Consider the following 7,497-nt stretch of genomic DNA (forward strand, 5'->3'; position numbering starts at 1 on the left):
GAACTAAAATGTACACCAAAGAGACCGATAGGAATACTTTGCTACGATTTGATAGTTGTCATCCGAGAAGTATGGTAAGGTCCTTGCCATACAGCCAAATGATTAGGGCCAAACGCAACACCGACAGACAGGAGGATCTTGATATATCTTTAGACACTATGATTGGTAACTTTCTACAAAGAGGTTACCCTAAATCATTACTGTGGACACATAGAAAGAAGATTGAAAATGTAGCGAGGGACAGTCTGCTACAGTCTAAAAAATCGTCAGTACATGGAAAACGGAAACGTATTCCATTTATCTCAACTTATAATGACAAAAGTGGAGATATTTCCAGAATTATGAATAGACATTGGCCAATAATCAGTAATAGCTTTGGACACATAGATGTATTGAATAATGGTCCACTTATGTCTTATAGACGCTCACAAAATCTTCGTGATAGACTGGTGAAAACCAGAATGCCGGATCATAAGAAAGCGACACAACCTATCTTTAAACCATTAAAACCGGGCAATATTCCATGTTACAGATGTGTCAATTGTGCCTTGATGTGCAAAGGTGAATTTTTTAGACATCCATTGACTGGACAACAGTTCAAAATTAAACACAATTTCACCTGTGACTCAGACTGGGTCATATATGTGCTATGGTGTCCCTGTGGCCTCCTATATGTGGGTGAAACCACCTGTGCCTTTAAAACTCGTCTAAATAATCATCGTTTCTCTATACGTAAAAAGAAACTTGACTTACCTGTAGCTAAACATTTTTCGGAACATGGTCATAATGAAAGGGATCTAACATTCATGATTCTGGACCATGTTCCTCCATCACAATTTGGCGGTGATCGCCATCTGGCTTTACACAAAAAAGAATTGAGATGGATATTTTTATTGAACACCTTAAAACCTTGTGGGCTTAATATAGAATTCGTTGTAGATAGAATAGCCTTATGATGTCCTCATGCTCTTTTTCCTTGGGTTCTTTAGATGTCCTCTTCGGTATGATGATCGTTGACACATTAATATCTATATTTCGTATTTACTGTCAATGTTTGATAAACACTAAAAAAATTTTTATGTTTTGTATTTTTTTAGATTGGAATACCACTCCCAACAGAATTTCGGAACTTCTTTGATTGATTTTTTCAAATTGTAATGTTACTGTGCTATGATATCTGACAGGGCTGTGTTCAATTCATTAAGTCTTATTGTATCAATAAAATATGTTTATTATTTGTTGAATTGTTTCTAGTCTCCTATTAGGTTTAATAGTGATAGAGAGATATTATAAGTCTTTGCAAGAAAAGTGAGAAGGATTCACATATATTTTTTATGACTTATGCTCTATGAGACATTATGTCACTGATGTGACAATATGGGTCCGTTACACGTATTAGGGTGATGGGACATCCTAGACACGTGAAGACGTGGCTATGTGGTCCCATAACTCTGGGAACAAGATCGTTCTGGATACTTGATTGTAAACAGAGATCTTTGTACCGACGTGTGGATCGTCTATAAAAAGCCGATATAAAGTTACTTTTAGATATCTTTAATATCTCCATCACTTACCATGAGGAGCACTGACTAATATACTTGTATGTTTTACAGTCATTGACTTTTTGTCTGACATGGCCTTGTCAATAGGTATCCATAGCAAAGTTACAACAGTTGCTTAGCAACCTATGATGCCGTTACATACGGGTCAGTTCAGTGGAACGCATTGACACGCATTACATCATATGGATGCGATCGATGCTCTCTGCTGCTGAATGATGATACACTTCCGCCTCGGGGGATTACACTGATGTGTCAAACTCCAATTACCACGAGGGCTGCAGCTGATTGCTGAAACACACTCTTACGAATATATATACCAATGACTGACTAGTTAAATCTGAAGTTCTGATTGGTGAGTGACGATATGACGATAGATTTTACACCACTGCTGCATAAATGATTATGATGTAATCAGTTGTTTTTAATGTTTTTGTTATTATGTATTGTTACTCACGATGTCACATACACACTCCTGTATCTTCTGTATCATGTTTATTTTTATGATGATACCGTACACAATGTATTATGTATGCTTTCATACACTTTACACTTTATTGTTTTATAATGAGGCCAATTATGTAAAACAGTCTCAACCATATATAAGCTTGCTGAGTAGATGTGTCACTAGGCTTGATAAAGATCCTATTGTAGGATTGAAACGTTGCTGTTGTTTTGGATTGAATAAACCACCACTTTTTTCATGTTGGAGTGCTGCAAATTTTCTTCTTCTATATTATTACACGTCCGAGGATCGGGACGTTTTGCTGGGCACCTGGTCGATCATTTTTATGTGAGTGCTGCTGCCTTCTTGTTTGCTATATATACATATATATATATATATATATATATATATATATATATATATATATATACAACAATTTTCACGTTCACAGTGATTGTGAGACAGAATATAGTACTGTAGCCTCATAAAGTGAAGACATACGATAAACCTCAGGTGCAGTATAACACCAAATGAGTGAACTGTAACAACCCCCCGCCTCCCTCAGAGTCTACAGACCATGGTTACAACTATAGAACACTCAAGCATGTAAATAAAAGAAACCACATCTATTAATGCGCTTGTACACCTGTTTAAGTCCCAAAGGGAAGGTTGTATATATATATAAATATATATATATATATATATATATATATATATATATATATATATATACAGTGAAGGAAATAAGTATTTGATCCCTTGCTGATTTTGTACGTTTGCCCACTGTCAAAGACATGAACAGTCTAGAATTTTTAGGCTAGGTTAATTTTACCAGTGAGAGATAGATTATATAAAAAAAACAAACAGAAGATCACATTGTCAAAATTATATATATTTATTTGCATTTTGCACAGAGAAATAAGTATTTGATCCCTTTGGCAAACAAGACTTAATACTTGGTGGCAAAACCCTTGTTGGCAAGCACAGCAGTCAGACATTTTTTGTAGTTGCTGATGAGGTTTGCACACATGTTAGATGGAATTTTGGCCCACTCCTCTTTGCAGATCATCTGTAAATCATTAAGATTTTGAGGCTGTCACTTGGCAACTAGGATCTTCAGCTCCCTCCATAAGTTTTCTATGGGATTAGGGTCTGGAGACTGGCTAGGCCACTCCATGACCTTAATGTGCTTCTTTTTGAGCCACTCCTTTGTTGCCTTGGCTGTATGTTTCGGGTCATTGTCGTGCTGGAAGACCCAGCCACGAGCCATTTTTTATGTCCTGGTGGAGGGAAGGAGGTTGTCACTCAGGATTTGACGGTACATAGCTCCATCCATTCTCCCATTGATGCGGTGAAGTAGTCCTGTGCCCTTAGCAGAGAAACACACCCAAAACATAATGTTTCCACCTCCATGCTTGACAGGGAGGACGGTGTTCTTTGGGTCATAGGCAGCATTTCTCTTCCTCCAAACACGGCGAGTTGAGTTAATGCCAAAGAGCTCAATTTTAGTCTCATCTGACCACAGCACCTTCTCGCAATCACTCTCAGAATCATCCAGATGTTCATTTGCAAACTTCAGATGGGCCTGTACATGTGCCTTCTTGAGCAGGGGGACCTTGCGGGCACTGCAGGATTTTAATCCATTACGGCGTAATGTGTTACCAATGGTTTTCTTGGTGACTGTGGTCCCAGCTGCCTTGAGAACATTAACAAGTTCCCCCCGTGTAGTTTTCGGCTGAGCTCTCACCTTCCTCAGGATCAAGGATACCCCACGATGTGAGATTTTACATGGAGCCCCAGATCGATGTCGATTGACAGTCATTTTGTATGTCTTCCATTTTCTTACTATTGCACCAACAGTTGTCTCCTTCTCACCCAGCGTCTTACTTATGGTTTTGTAGCCCATTCCAGCCTTGTGCAGGTCTATGATCTTGTCCCTGACATCCTTAGAAAGCTCTTTGGTCTTGCCCATGTTGTAGAGGTTAGAGTCAGACTGATTAATTGAGTCTGTGGACAGGAGTCTTTTATACATGTGACCATTTAAGACAGCTGTCTTTAATGCAGGCACCAAGTTGAATTGGAGCGTGTAACTGGTCTGGAGGAGGCTGAACTCTTAATGGTTGGTAGGGGATCAAATACTTATTTCTCTGTGCAAAATGCTAATAAATATATATAATTTTGACAATTGTTTTCTTTTTTATATAATCTATCTCTCACTGGTAAAATTAACCTAGCCTAAAAATTCTAGACTGTTCATGTCTTTGACAGTGGGCAAACTTACAAAATCAGCAAGGGATCAAATACTTATTTCCTTCACTGTATATATATATATATATATATATATATATATATATATATATATATACCCTTCTAGTCACAAAATCTGTTTGCCAAAATACAAACAAGAATGTCAAGTGTAGCCAGAAGCTGTGGTTAATTATAGCAACACGAACCAACTCACACATCAATGTAATTTGAATTACATACCTAATTTTGCACCTCACCAATAATGTGAAGAAAAGCCTTGAGTTATAGTCCGGCACTTTGGAACTGGACAGACAGAGCAAGTCATTCCAGGCCCCTCCCATGGCTCTGACGTCGCAGAGCATGGCAGGGACCTGTGCACTACACGTCGTGCGATCCGTCTAGCCAGTCAGCCCCATCTACGTCACACTGGGGAAGCAGGTCTCCGGACCGCTTTCATTGGTTAAGACGGACAAGCCCCTAGGCCAGGGGGTGTGATTTGCCGAACGTGCCGGGCATCATGATTGGCTGTCACATCATAGGGGGGTGGACTCTCCTCCTCTTAGTGTGGAGCGTTCTGCCGCCAACTGCGGCTAACAAATTAAACCGACGTCAGGCATGACTGAATGCCGTTCTACTGCATTGCACGCTAACAAGAATCAAATGAATAAATAATACTTACTATCTGCAGGCCCCTGATGAATTGCGGCAGACATTATTGACAGCAAGGAAACGCGTAGGGCAGCTCCTGTGACCAACTGGAACGAGGCATCAGCCCTTATAAGGGCTTAGTAGCAGCCAAACCAGCAACCACAGACTGGTTTGCATTCTGACACAGCACAGCCGAGTACAATAATACAGAGATGCAGCAGACAGAGAACTTCTTCTAACGGCATCTACCAGGTTAAATTATTATACCAACGGGGTGATAACCCCAGGGGGTATTTAAACTCACATCCGGATTACTGCTGCATTATTTGGAGGAACAAAAACTATAAAATATCAAAAAAAAATATTTATAAAAATAATAAAAATATATATAAAAAAATATTTAAAAAAATATAAAAATAGAAAAATAGAAAACAGAAACCAAGCATCAACAAATCAGCAGTAATATCCGGTTGAAGCAAACAATGAGCTTAGTTATACATAAGCCTTGTGTTTCCAGCTAGTCACAGAGTTTATAGTGGCAATGTTAGTGCATCTGCACTTGAATTAAGCAATGACAATACTGCAGCCTGCACTGTGTATCTAACAGAGGCAGGATGCATTTTTGAATAAAATATAGAGGCATCGTTACTTTCAAGTATATATCCCTAATGACTTAAACCAGCGAAATCTAATTCTACTAGGGAAAACAAATTAGATATCTCAATACTCAGCGAACAATATCAAGACATTTTGGACAATTGTATTGTCACGATCTGTGGGTATGTGGACCAACTAGGCTGCACAGCCGTAGTGGGGTAGCAGCTGGCCAAGCAACTATGTACCAAGTCTATACAACGTCCAATCACAAGGGTACCTGTAATAGTCCTGACAGTAGCAGCGGCTTGGGTACAGATGGTACTTTGATGGCAGGTGATGCAAAATGTGGCAGGAGGTACCAGGCGTGGCAGATGACACCAGATGTGGTGTAAGACAGCAGGTATAGCAGATGGCACAAAACGACTCCAACACTAGAGAGGGCACATGAACAAATACAGCATGAGATACATGATGCAGGTAGTAGTGCATGGGAACACAGGGAACAGGATACGACTAAGGAACCATTTTCAAGACTAACAGAGGAATACAAACAACGCTCAGACAAGGAGTTAAAGGGCAGGGCCCTTTTTATAGTCCATGGTGATATGGGAGTAATTAGTTAATTCTTAACATGTGTGCGCGCTGGCCCTTTAAGGCTGGTAATGAGCTTGCGCGCGCACTTAAGTGGTCACTGCAGGACAGGACGGTTCCATGTGCTGGCATCTCCGGGGAGGAAGACGTTGGTAGGATAAAAGGGTTCTGCGACCGTGTCCGTTGCCGTACCCCCCCCCCCCCCCTTAGGCCCCTCTTCTTGGTTCTAGAGAGAGAGAGAGAGAGAGAGAGAAGAATTTCTTAATGAGGCTAGGGGCATTAAGATTTTTATTCTGGTTCCCAGAACCTCTCATCAGGACCAAACCCCCTCCAATCCACTAAATAGAAAGTCCTTCCTCCAACTCTCTTGCAGTGCAGGATCTCCTTTACTTCGAACACATCGGAAGATCTGCTGGGAGCAACCACAGGACTAGGAGTCTTACTGTAGCGGTTCAGCACCACAGGTTTCAGGAGGGACACATGAAAGGAGTTGGGGATTATGAGGGTAGGAGGCAGCCGAAGCTTATAGGAGACAGGGTTAATTTGTTACAGGATCTCAAAAGGTCTGAGGAACCTGGGAGCAAATTTGTATGAAGGGACCTTCAGATGGATATTCCTTGTGGACAGCCAGACTTTGGTACCTGGAAAATACTAAGGCGGCTCTCTTCTTCTAGTAGTAAAAAAGATTATATATGTTTTCAAAAAAACATATATGTTAAAACTGGATATTTGAGAAAGCGCTACACAATTAGATTAGTAGAATGATGAATATGATAGATTTATTGCATAAAAAGGAAGGGCAACGCGTTTCAACGCAGAACATGCGTCTTCATCAGGCTAATGAACCTATTATGGCCTGATGAAGATGCATGTTCTGCGTTGAAACGCGTTGCCCTTCCTTTTTATGCAATAAATCTATCATATGCATCATTCTACTAATCTAATTGTATAGCGCTTTCTCAAATATCCAGTTTTAACATATATGTTTTTTTGAAAAAATATATAATCATTTTTACTGCTATTCACTCGCGGAGCAATACCATTGTTGCCGGTACCTGGATACTGAAAGCTGCAACCTTGTCACAACACTGCTTACATCCCTAAGCTGTACCTGCCAGTACAAGCTCTTACGGCGAGTGAAACAACTTACCCTTGCTATCCATTACCCTACCTATCAAGGTTTATCTTGCACCATGTGGCGCTGTGTACTTTTTTCTTTTCTCAGACATCTCTTCTTCTAGTATCCGCTTTTCGCTTCATGCGATCGACTGCCAGCACAATAGAGGACCGGGTCTGTTGCCAGATTTGTAGAAAGTCCCCAAATGCAAAGTCAGCTGAGGGTACCTGAGATGTAGCCGAAACAGGAAGAGGGATTCTTGGATGTTGACCGTAAACAATGTAGAATGGTGT

The sequence above is a fragment of the Rhinoderma darwinii genome, chromosome 1, assembly GCF_050947455.1.
Source record: "Rhinoderma darwinii isolate aRhiDar2 chromosome 1, aRhiDar2.hap1, whole genome shotgun sequence".
NCBI lineage: Eukaryota > Metazoa > Chordata > Amphibia > Anura > Rhinodermatidae > Rhinoderma > Rhinoderma darwinii.